The sequence below is a fragment of the Taudactylus pleione genome, unplaced genomic scaffold (assembly GCF_031769625.1).
Source record: "Taudactylus pleione unplaced genomic scaffold, aTauple2 ptg000202l, whole genome shotgun sequence".
NCBI lineage: Eukaryota > Metazoa > Chordata > Amphibia > Anura > Myobatrachidae > Taudactylus > Taudactylus pleione.
Window position 1 is genome coordinate 13998561 of NW_028284604.1, and position 13682 is coordinate 14012242.

The window sequence follows — 13682 nt, forward strand, 5'->3', positions numbered from 1 at the left end:
TTGTGTTGAAGTGTGGAAAATGTGAAAACAGAGTGAAACAAAGGGATGAAACTATGATGGTGGTCAGAAATGATAATATGTATACCGAGGTAGATACAGAACTGCACTACAACCCTGAGCTAGGAAGTACCATCATTTAAATGTATAATATTTAGACATGCATAGAAGATATTATTGAAATGTTATTTATAGAACACCTAGACAATGTAAAGTCTCAAATTCCCCTTCAAAACTACTGTTATAAGACTGGTGCATCCCCACATCTGTCACATGATCTCCCAAGATCCGCGGTGTGCGTATAATAGTAGTTTTATGCCCCCACCTAGAGACACATTGTTGATGGATTAAGAACCACCTTGTGCCATCCCATGATAACACTAAATAATATGTGAATGTAAGCCCAAAATAAATTTTTATAGCAGATTGTGATAGCATGTTGTTTGCTATCAAAGGGTGGACTGTCGAAGCTGAATAATTGGCTGAGAAAAGTTCAGTTTAAAATTTAATTGCGGCGACGCCATCTTGCGCATGGCCGCAAGACTCCATTTTTGAAATGAGATCGCAAGACACCATTTTTGTGGTCAGCGTCTATTCAAGTTATAACTCAGGAGCTAAGAACAGATGGCAATGTTTTTGTTAACCTACCAAGGGCAACTGGAAAAACAAGCTTTCTGAGTAAAAGTAAATAAGAAGAGACAATGGGTATTTTTACATACAAATTGGGAATCCCTGGATGCAGATAAAGTATAGTTGTGGCAATTGTAATATAATATCTACACAATTGGATTTGTCTGAATCCTAGACAGGATGGCCCCAAATTCCACAGCTTGAGGTGGTAATACATTTGCATTTCACACAAGAGTCTGTGAGAACAAAAGAGGTTTTGTTTTCCTTTGAACACACAACAGGTGGGGGCCTGCTGACAGAGGGCATGTAGAACTACAACCCTCAGCCATCCACACTGCTGGATGTTCACTTCGTGTATGAGAAATTATGCACTTAAATCTCACCCATTAATAACTAGCGTCCTTATATCAAACCCCGAATACTCACACACTACATATTCGCACACAAGGTTCCATTAGCATCAAATTGTATGATTCAAGTTGGTTAAGTTAGTTTAAATGCTAAGAAATAGAGGTTTTTGATATCTAAGGTATTATACATGATAAGCAAGGTGTGTTTGGTTTCGTTCTGATGCGTACGCTTTTTACAGAATCCCGGTGTTATCGGTGGAGAGATCGCATCATGCAAACTCAAGTTACGGATCGCAGAACTTACAAGCAACAAAATGTTTAGTTGATGGAATGTTACAGGAGGCGTTACCAGAAAGACTCCGGCTGTTAGAGGCAGGGAAAGTCTATTTGAAACAACCTGTTAAATGTGTCATTACATATGCTTCACCTCTGGGAACCAATGAGATCAGCAGGAAGTTCCCCCTTTGTCCTGTTTCAGTCTGGGGGGGAATAAATACATGTGTCCGAACACTGGTTTGCCAGTTCATGCTGAATTTTGGGTGAACTGAGGATATCTAGTCAGAAGTCTATCTCTGGGTCCAGAGGCGCAGCGTATGTATAACCGTACTTGGGTCTGTATTATTTCCTTTTACGCCTAACTTGTGTATGTATAGATTGCATGTAACTGACTGTACTATTACCTGAATAATACTTGTGCGTTGGAAACACAGATTCCACTCCTGTCTTTATTTGCGGTTAAACTGCGTACGCAATTAGCATTCTGTTTAGCGGTTTTAGGCAGGGTTTTGTCTTAGAGGGTCTAGGCAGGTGAATCTTAGAGGTTTATAGGAAGGAATATATTATAAGGTTTATTGACGAATTCAACAGTCCCATTAGTAAAGGGCTGTGAGGCTTGTCCGTTAAAGGGTGCTGTAACCCCCAAAGTACACTCCAAACAAAATAAAAAAATATTTTCTGTGTTTGTGAATTGTGTGCACTGTGGCTGCACGTGCATCAACAAAAGATCAGCGTGTGCTGGGCTGGGGAGAGAAACTGCTGAAAAGTAAGAGAGATGTTGGGCGGCGGTGAACCCGGGTCCCCACCAGGACCCTCCAACGCGCCTGGGCCTGAGTAAGTAGTATCTGCTCACTCCCCCAATCACAGCCATTCTCCTCAGAATGGGACAACTATTACAGTTTTGTAAAGGACACGTTCATTCAAATAAACCTGTCATTATAAATCATGTATACCTGCAATAAAAGTATATTTTATATCCAGTGTCATGTGCAACTAAAGCCTTCAGGTCATAAATTCCTAGATCATTGAATATTTCTACTTTTGATGTTATTGATATGAATGCAACCAATTGAAGATAATTATACTGAATAAATTCTTATTTTTATATGTGTCATTTTTAAACATATGATACTCTGTTCTAAAAGTGTGCTTATATTATGTCGCTAAAAAAGCCAGTAAATCTTGATACATATCAGCATGCATCTTGTATGATACAATCTAAATAAAGCCTTTCAGGTTTTTCTAATTCCTTGTAATACCGGTACCATTCAAACCTTTTATTTTACAACTATTATTCCTATCAACTAACTTTATTATGGAATGCACATTACAGCTGCTCTATTAACAGTGTCCAAACACTCAGCTGTTGACTCGAAATATCTGTCCTTGCCCTGGCATGCCAGAGAGACATGGACTCTCCTAGCCAAAAAATGGACAACTCCCTGCTGTTAAGGCATGTTATTTAGCATTGTTAAGATTTCACCAGTTTGGGAACAATACAATAATGTTGTGCATTTGGCAAAACTATCTGTTATCTACAGCAGGCATAATGTTCAATACTTCAGTATTTTAAATAAATGAAAAAAAACTACAGAAACAAAAAAAGACTTAAACAAAATGTTATTTGTAAAGATGTACGCTGTTTTGGTTTTGAATGTAGATTCATCTTTGTGTTTTGGTTATGCAAAACCACTCTCAATTTTTTGGGTTTTGGTTCTGGGATTTTTTAAAAACAAATTGTTAAAAAGTTTTAAAAACAGCTAAAATAATGTCATTTTTGCAATCCCAACCCTGAAATTTGAATTTAAAATTCGAATTTGGATTCGTATACAGCAGGAAGATCAGTACTGCAACTCAAATTTATCCGGATCTCCTCAGGAGATCAGAACTGCGACTCAGATCTGTCCGGATTCAAGAAATTCGGGTGGCTTCGGATTTCTGGAGAATCGAACCGCATATCTTTACTTATTTATTTAGCACATAAATATGGAGTAATTTTTCTAGTCAAGAGTCCTAGCAGAACTTTTTGGGAGCAGATTGAGGGGTGTATTTACTAAGCAGTGTTAGGAGACAGAGTGAAAAGTGATAAGAAGGTGATAAGGTGCCAGCCAATCAACTCCCAACTATCATCTCACAGGCTGTGTTTGGAAAATGACAGTTGGGAGCTGATTGGCTGGCACCTTAACACTTTCTTCTCACTTTTCACTCTCTCCTAACACTGCTTAGTAAATAGACCCCTTAATTAGTCACGAGTTCCATACTGTGAATTCCTCTGTTAATTGTCTACGCTTATCGTGTGATAATTTCATGAAATGCAATTCAATTAGAAATGTTATTGTGCCTAAGTTACGGGTTAATTCTACAGTCTGTGACATGTATGAAGTTCATGAAAGACTGGGGAAATCTTCCTTAACCCCGAAAAAGTGGCACATAAAATAGCAGGGCAGTGTAGAAGGCTGTTTGTGACCATAAGCAAAGTATTGGATGTAGTGAAATGGTGTCAAATGGTTGTTTTTTGTATTTTTATAAATGATGGAAAAATTATAACTAGCAAGTGTATTTCAGCAAACAAAAGTATGTAGAGTAGTTGAAGGGAAATGAAAATGTTATTATCGGGATTTTTAAGTATGTATATACAAGTTTGTAAAAAGTTGGACAAAAAACACTGGTAACTCCCATCTGCAAGTTCAGAAATTCCATTCCCATCAATGCAGGACGTCAACCACATTAATTATCCATTGTCTCTGGTTTTCAGATAATAGGACATGAAAAATAAAATTTTTATTGACCAGATATTACTATATAATAACCTCTAAATTAGAGATGTGCACTGACCCCCATGTTTTGGTTTTGGAAATGCACTCATCTTCGTGTTTTGGTTATATATATATATATATATATATATATATATATATATTAGGGGTGAGCGGGTTCGGATTTCTGAAATCCGAACCCCCCCGAGCCCCCCCGATCCGAGGCAGATCCGAGTCAGGCTCGACTTTTCCCGTCTGACTCGGATCTGAAATTGAGGCAAAACATCATCATCCCGCCTTCCGAGTCTCGCGGGTTTTGGATCCTATATAAGGTACCCGCATCGGCGCCATTTTCTCACTCGGCTGTGGACAGTGAAGAGGGAGGGTGGGAGTTAGGGCTGGCTGGGCTGTGTAGTGTAGTGTAGTGTAGTGTAGTGCAGAGTAGTGTTGTGCTGCGCTGTGCTGCGCTGTGCTGCTGTTGTCCACTACTTCAAAGTCCATAGGGGCTGGCTGTGTTGTGCTGTGCTGCTGTTGTTAATAGGGGCTGTGTCCACTACTTCAAAGTCCATAGGGGCTGGCTGGACTGTGTTGTGCAGTCAGTTCTCCATAGGGGCTGTGTCCACTCCAAAGTCCTGTGCAGTGTCCCAGTCCTAAAGGGGTGCTGTAGTGTTGTCCAGGGGGTGCTCTGTCGATCAGGGGTGCTCCCCCCAAGTGCTAAAAAAATTTTTTCTGTGTTTGTGAATTGTGTGCGCAGTAGCCGCACGTGCATCAACAAAGTAGTGCCAAGTGTGCGCCTGTGTCATAAGTAAAGGGTCGGCTGGCTTGACCATTAAAGGGTGCTGTAACCCCCAAAGTACACTCCAAACCAAAAAAATAATATTTTCTGTGTTTGTGAATTGTGTGCGCAGTAGCCGCACGTGCATCAACAAAGTAGTGCCAAGCGTGCGCCTGTGTCATAAGTAAAGGGCCGGCTGGCTTGACCGTTAAAGGGTGCTGTAACCCCCAAAGTACGCTCCAGTCCAAACCAAAAAAAAATATATTTTCTGTGTTTGTGAATTGTGTGCGCAGTAGCCGCACGTGCATCAACAAAGTAGTGCCAAGCGTGCGCCTGTGTCATAAGTAAAGGGCCAGCTGGCTTGACCGTTAAAGGGTGCTGTAACCCCCAAAGTACACTCCTAACCAAATAACAAAATATTTTTTCTGTGATTGTGAATTGTGTGCGCAGTAGCCGCATGTGCATCAACAAAGTAGTGCCAAGCGTGCGCCTGTGTCATAAGTAAAGGGCCAGCTGGCTTGACCATTAAAGGGTGCTGTAACCCCCAAAGTACACTCCAGTCCAAACAAAAAAAAATAATATTTTCTGTGTTTGTGAATTGTGTGCGCAGTAGCCGCACGTGCATCAACAAAGTAGTGCCAAGCGTGCGCCTGTGTCATAAGTAAAGGGCCAGCTGGCTTGACCGTTAAAGGGTGCTGTAACCCCCAAAGTACACTCCAAACCAAAAAAAAAATATTTTCTGTGTTTGTGAATTGTGTGCGCAGTAGCCGCACGTGCATCAACAAAGTAGTGCCAAGCGTGCACCTGTGTCATAAGTAAAGGGCCGGCTGGCTTGACCGTTAAAGGGTGCTGTAACCCCCAAAGTACACTCCAGTCCAAACCAAAAAAAAATTATTTTCTGTGTTTGTGAATTGTGTGCGCAGTTGCCGCACGTGCATCAACAAAGTAGTGCCAAGCGTGCACCTGTGTCATAAGTAAAGGGCCAGCTGGCTTGACCGTTAAAGGGTGCTGTAACCCCCAAAGTACACTCCAAACCAAATAACAAAATATTTTTTCAGTGTTTCTGAATTGTGTGCGCAGTAGCCGCACGTGCATCAACAAAGTAGTGCCAAGCGTGCGCCTGTGTCATAAGTAAAGGGCCAGCTGGCTTGACCGTTAAAGGGTACTGTAACCCCCAAAGTACACTCCAAACCAAATAACAAAATATTTTTTCTGTGTTTGTGAATTATGTGCGCAGTAGCCGCACGTGCATCAACAAAGTAGTGCCAAGCATGCGCCTGTGTCATAAGTAAAGGGCCGGCTGGCTTGACCGTTAAAGGGTGCTGTAACCCCCAAAGTACAATCCAGTGCAAACCAAAAAAAATATTTTTTCTGTGTTTGTGAATTGTGTGCGCAGTAGCCGCACGTGCATCAACAAAGTAGTGCCAAGCATGCGCCTGTGTCATAAGTAAAGGGCCGGCTGGCTTGACCGTTAAAGGGTGCTGTAACCCCCAAAGTACACTCCAGTCCAAACCAAAAAAAATTATATTTTCTGTGTTTGTGACTTGTGTGCACTGTGGCTGCACGTGCATCAACAAAGGAGCAGCGCCAAGCGTGCGCCTGTGTTCCATAAGTAAAGAGCCGGCTGGCTCATTTCTTAAAGGGTGGTGTAACCCACAAAGTGCACTACTCTCCAGCAAAAATAAAAAAATATTTTCTGTGTTTGTGTGCGCTTTAGCCGCACGTATATATCAATATAACATAAATGGAGGACCAAACTTTCTCCGATAAAAATAAAATAGGGAAAGATCAAGCACCACTTCCTCCTAGTGCTGTTGCTGCTGCTGGGAGTTGTTCATCATCCCAGAGAGGAAGTAGGAACATCACTACTTTTACTAAACAATTGACCCTCCAACAGTCCCTAGCGATGAGGATGAAGTACGACAGCAGTCATCCTGAAGCAAAATGTATAACTGAGGCCTTGACTGCTATGTTGGTGTTAGACGTGCGTCCGGTATCCGCCATTAGTGCAGTGGGATTTAGACAATTGATGGAGATAGTGTGTCCCCGGTTCCAAATCCCGTCTAGATTCCACCTGCATCCTCAAAGCAGCAGCGACAAGCGTGCGTCTGTCTGTTAAAGGATAGTGTACCCCTCAAAGTGCGCTCCACAAACAATAAAAATATTCTTCTTCTTTTTTCTGTCTTTGTGAAATGTGTGGGCTGTAGCCACACCTGCATCCTTAAAGCAGCAGCGACAAGCGTGCGTCTGTCTGTTAAAGGGTGGTGACACCCTCAAAGTGTGCTACACAAACAATAAAAATATTCTTCTTTTTTTTTCTGTCTTTGTGAATTATGTGGGCTGTAGCCGCATTTGCATCCTCAAAGCAGCAGTGACAAGCGTGCGTCTTTCTGTTAAAGGGTGGTGTAACCCTCAAAGTGCGCTCCACAAACAATAAAAATATTCTTCTTTTTTTTTCTGTCTTTGTGAATTGTGTGGGCTGTAGCCGCACTTGCATCCTCAAAGCAGCAGCGACAAGCGTGCGTCTGTCTGTTAAAGGATTACATCGGTGACAGCATCCAAGTAGGCATGTCAGACAGTCCGTACCTGTACTGGCAGGAAAAAGAAGCAATTTGGAGGTCCCTGTACAAACTGGCTCTATTTTACCTGAGTTGCCCCCCCTCCAGTGTGTACTCCGAAAGAGTGTTTAGTGCAGCCGGGAACCTTGTCAGCGAAAGGCATAGGAGGTTGCTTCCACAAAAATGTGGAGAAGATGATGTTCATAAAATGAATTATCAACTCTTCCAGGAGACCAGCCTCCAGAACGTACAGAGGGACCTGTGGTTGTGGATTCCAGCGGGGACAAATTAATACTCTGTGAGGATGAGGATGTACACAACACTGAAGAGGGTGAGGAATCGGTGAATGAGGAGGATGAGGATGACATCTTGCCTCCGTAGAGCCAGTTTGTGCAGGGACAAATTAATTGCCAGCTTGTTTTGTGGGGGCCCAAACGAACCAATCATTTCAGCCACAGTCGTGTGGCAGACCCTGGCGCTGAAATGTTTGGTTTGTTAAAGTGTGCATGTCCTGTTTATACAACATAAGGGTGGGTGGGAGGGCCCAAGGACAATTCCATCTTGCACCTCTTTTTTTTCTTTGCATTATGTATAGTTTGGGGCCTAGTTTTTCAAACTGCCATCCTGTCTGCCACTGCAGTGCCACTCCTAGATGGACCACGTGTTTGTGCCGCCCACTCGTATCTCTTAGCATAGTCATCCAGCTACCTCGGTGCAACCTTTTGGACATAAAAACACTATTGTGAGGTGTGAGGTGTTCAGAATAGACTGGAAATGAGTGGAAATTTAGGTTATTGAGGTTAATAATAGCATAGGAGCAGAAAAACCCACAAATGCTGTGATTTTAGCTGTTTTTATGCTTTTTTTAAAAAAAATACAGATCCAAAACACAAAACCCAGAACCCAAAACATGGAAGGGTGGTTTTGGCAAAACCAATCCAGATCCAAAACACGAAGAAAGATCCAGATCCAAAACCAAAACACAAAAAGTGGCCGGTGCATACCCCTAATATATATATATATATATATATATATATATATATATATATATATATATATACACACACACAGTATATATACTATATGTGTATATATATATATATATATATATATAAAGTTTTATTATATATAATGATTTTAGCTAGTTTTATTATTAAACTTTATATCTATTCTGTATATATATATATATATATATATATATATATATATATATATATATAAGTCAGAAATCCACTGCACTCGCCACTCCTAGATATGGGGTGCAGACCTGCACTCGCTATTCCCGGGACAAGTTTTTGCTATCTCTCTGATGGGTTTGTTTTGATTTTTCAGCCTAATGATGGCTTGCTTCACTGATAGTGATAGCTCTTTGGATCTCATATTGAGAGTTGACAGCAACTGATTCCAAATGCAAATGTCATACCTAGAATCAACTCCAGACCTTTTACCTGCTTAATTGATAATGAAATAACGAGGGAATAGCCAACACCTGTCCATGAAATAGCTTTTGAGTTGATAGTCCCATTACTTTTGGCCCCTTAAAAAATGGGAGGCACATATAGAAACCGTTGTAATTCCTACACCGTTCACCTGATTTGGATGTAATTACCCTCAAATGAAATCTGAAAGTCTGCAGTTAAATCACATCTTGTTTGTTTCATTTCAAAGCCATTGTGGTGGTGAACAGAGGCCAAAATCTGAAAATTCTGTCAATGTCCCAATATTCATGGACCTGACTGTATATATATATATATATATATATATATATATATATATATATATATATATATATATATATATATATATATATATATAGGAAGTTTTTTAAAAGAACAGATAAAATCATGACCTTTATGCAGTCTGAAGCCCGAAACTTGGATTTAAAATCCGAATTCCGATCTGCAAAAAGATCAGAACCGCAATTCGGATTTACACGGATTCACGACATTCGCGTGGATTCAGATCTCTGGAGAACCGAACCGCACATCTCTACTCTAAATATATTGCCAGAGGTGTGGCACTAAGGGCCTAATTCAGCTTAGGGAATAGAGTAAGATATAACAAGTAACTCTGCATCTTGGTAAAACCATGCTGCACTGCAGATGGGACAGATGTAAAATGTGCAGAGATATTTAGCTTTGGGAGGGGTGTGTCCAAACTCAAATCTAAATTGCAGTGTAAATATAAAGCTGTCCATGCAAAAGCAGCCAGTATTTACCCCACATGCAAAAACAATTATGTATTTGTTCCCCTTGCATTACAACATGGTTTGCCCGGTTCACAGTTACTTGCTATACCGTACTCAGAGCTTGATTCACTACGGATTGCAATTCTGCTTATATCAGCGGTGCAGTTGCTAATATCAGCGGTGCTATTTAAATGTGTGCATTCACATTGCGAACGCAGCCAAACATAAGGAAGCCCACTTCCCCTTGCTCACACCCGTATACTAGGGCAACATAGTGTAACAATCGGTAACATCGGACCCATGTGTACATACTCAGAAATTGCTAACAGCCACGCACGCTATCAGTGCTATGGCTACTTATGGCCACGCAGTGGATAATTTATGCATGCCCCTGCAACGGCATTGAAACGCACTGGCATGCCTGCATGCGCCCGACCTCCCCCCACGTCACCACCCACAAATGGCGCTTCCTGTCAATCACTCTGCTCTGGGTCTGCGTAGCTTCTGCAAATGCAGTTCCCATCGCAATAGCTAGTTTGCACACTGCAATGCATACGCATGCACAGAATGCAACAATCGACCGATTGCATGCGTATTAGAAACTGCGTTCCTTGCTGAATCAGGCCCTCTATTCCCAAAGCTGAATTAATCCCTGTGTCCCAACATTTTGCCTTAAAATTAGGAATTCTCCCTGCTTTTAACCAAGGATGGAGCGGCAAGCTACTGTATAATCTGCACTAACTTCCATTGAGACCTACATTAACGCAGACTTCTAACTGAATAGGAAAAATGAATGGCAGTGGGTTTTTAATAGAAATGAGAGTTCGGTTATGACTCGGTGACGTTTGGATTTGAAAATATAAAAAAATACACGTCAAAACTGACCTACTGATGTTGCAGTATGTGTGTGAACCCAAATGTTTGATAATAATCTAATCACAATCATATTATTATAAATGCCAGTGTATAAAACCAAGAAGAGGCTAATAATATGTTAACTTGTTGGGTTATACATGTGAAAGGAAACCTGCATTCTGCTGTATTGAAGCTAGTTGGAAGCAATTATTGAGTATTTCTGCTATGTCTCCAGCAGAGGTCTCACTGTTCTAATACCAGAAATCTTCTGGAAAACCTTTTAGTCTCCTTATTTAATGTAAGCCTTTAAAGTACATACTTATATACAAATGTTGAACGGCACTCAGGTACTATATGTTCTCCAAAGGTGCTGCCTGCATGAAAAAGGAATTCCACCTTCAAAGTAATGCTATAGACAGAGCCATAACTAGACCTTTTGGTGCCCTTTGCAAGAAAGAGAATTGGCGTCCCCCCTAAGGCTCTTTATTGAATATGCACTGCAGCACTAGAACAGTGCCACTGATAATGACCGCCGATGATCAAACACTGCCCACTGACACACTGACACACACCTGTTGGACGCCGATGCTGGACCTGGCAGTCAATGGGTACCTGCTGTTGCTGGATACCGCCATACTGTGTTTCTAACTACACTGCACAGCACATACACACACTGTACAGCACATATACACATTGTATAACACAATATAAGACACACAGTATGACTACACAGTATAGCACACACTGATTAACACACACTGTACAACACATACACACTGTATAACACACTACAGGTTGAGTCTCCCATATCCAAATATTCCGAAATACGGAATAATTTTGGCATGACTGAGATAATGAAACCTTTGATTTTTGATGGTTCAATGTACACAAACTTTGTCTAAGGCACAAATTATTACAAATATTGTATAAAATTACCTGCAGGCTTTGTGTATAAGGTGTATAAAACACATAAATACATTCTGTGTGTGTATTTGGGTCCTATTCCCAAGATATTTCATTATGATATGCAATTATTCCAAAATACGGATTATTCCGTTATCCATAATACGCCTGGTCCCAAGCATTTTGGATATGGGAAACTCAACCTGTATATAACACTTAAGCACACTGTATGATAAATACATACACACTGTGTAACTACATAGCATAGCACACATTGTATAACACAACACACACGTTACCCTGTGAAATGATCTGCTGACACATGGGAAATCATAATCACACGACTGCATTTCTGTGACCATCAGCCACCATTTTCCTCCTGTTGTTTCTCTAGCTCTGGTTTGGTTAAAGCAGTAAAAATCAGGGATCTATTTACTAAGCAGTGTTAAGAGACAGAGTGAAAAGTGATAAGGTGCCAGCCAATCAGCTCCTAACTGCCATCTCACAGGCTGTGTTTGAAAAATGACAGTTGGGAGCTGATTGGCTGGCACCTTATCACTTTTCACTCTGTCTCCTAATACTGCTTAGTAAATAGACCCCTCAGTCAGTTTGAGCAGAGCCTAGGATGAGGATGCTTCCTATTGACTGAGAGTTCACATAACAACAACATCTCGCCAAGCTCTGTGGAAACTCTTGAGACAGGTAGTTGCTGCGGACCCCGGTAACAGCCAAAGCGGAGTCTACGCTGTTAGTGACATGCAGGGGTGAGGCTACCATTTCAATGGAAGAGATTGCGCTGGGCGACCGGTTCCGCCCTCAGTGCTGTTGTGTTCTGTGCAGCGTTACTGGCTGCACCACCCTAGTTATGGCCCTGGCTATAGATATAGAACAGTTAATGCAGAACTCACTACAGATGTAACTCCCTTGTCCATGAGTCCTCCTACTCACTATAGTTCATATACAGACCCACATGTAAAAACCAAAATAAAAGTAAAAAAAAACCTAATCAGTCCCACTGAGTTTTCCAATCTTCCTCCAATGATGTTATGATAAAGTTTTGGCATAGTATGTCACAATTCAACTTAAATCCCTTTCCTGCACAGTCACAAATCCACAATCCTATGGAATGATCCCCATCCAAGTTTCATAGTATACTGCATATATATAGAGAATCGCACTAAATATGTAAGTGTTGTGCTATTCATAACACATATTTATCAAGGCTGAAAGAAACTGATTTCAAAAGCACGCATGTTTTAATTAATATGGTTATGAAATGTATTCAATAAAAAGCATTCAATATTCTTATATATGAAAAAAGCTGCTGCTTTCATAAACATACAATTTGACAAATATAAACGATATTGCACTAATACAAATTTAAAACATGAATGGTTTCAAATAAATGCAAAGGTAAATGTACTATAAAACAACACTTAGGGGGTCATTCAGACCCACTCGCGAGCGGCAGTACGCTCGCAAGTGGGTCGATGTTCCCCACTGCGCATGCGCACGACGGAGGGAGCTCCATCGTGCGCATGCGCGAGACCCGGGGAGCGACAGGCTTCCCATCACTCCGGGTCTCGCACCAAAGGGGGCGTGCTGTCGATGTTGATTGACAGCACGCCCCCTTTGGTGGGCGTGCCTGCCAGACGGAGGTGTTCCCATGGGAACGCCTACCATCTGAAGCCGGCCCCACTGACATCACTAGTGATGTCAGTGGGAGTGATTTTAGCTCCGATAGAGCCAAAATCACTCCAGGGCTTGTGGCAGGGAGACCCTACCGCAGGGTCTCCGTCGCAAGTCCGATGGTCGCGATGGTCAAGACCATCGCGACCATCTTTTTGGCCGCTCGCATATGCTGTGGGTGGTCACCCACAGCTATGCGAGCGGCCAGGAGGCCGCTCCATTTTCATGGAGGAGGGCCCTGATTCAGAGCGAGCGCTCTGGTCAGAGCGTCCAGCTCTGAATCAGGCCCTTAGTACGATTATATCCAGTATACTAGGAAACTTGGATCGGGATCATTCCATAGGATTGTGGATTTAGTAGTAGTATTTTGGATGTAGGTTCCCATTTGGTAACTTTACATTCATTTTTTTATACGACCACAGGCACATTGAAGTGTATGCTGCTATATATACTATACATACATTGAATTTATATTTTTTTGATATTTAATTTAGTCTATTAGTGCCTGAATATCAACAGCACTGCATAGAATCGGGCCAATTGAATGTAACACTGCTCTCTCGTCTGCATGGTACCGCTCACACCAATAACACAGCACCTATAAGGTTTTTTTGAACATAGTGATCACTATATTATTAATCCATTGTACAGTGGATTTAGCACTGTGTGTAGGTCATTGTGTGCTTCCTAAACAAGATTCCATGATTG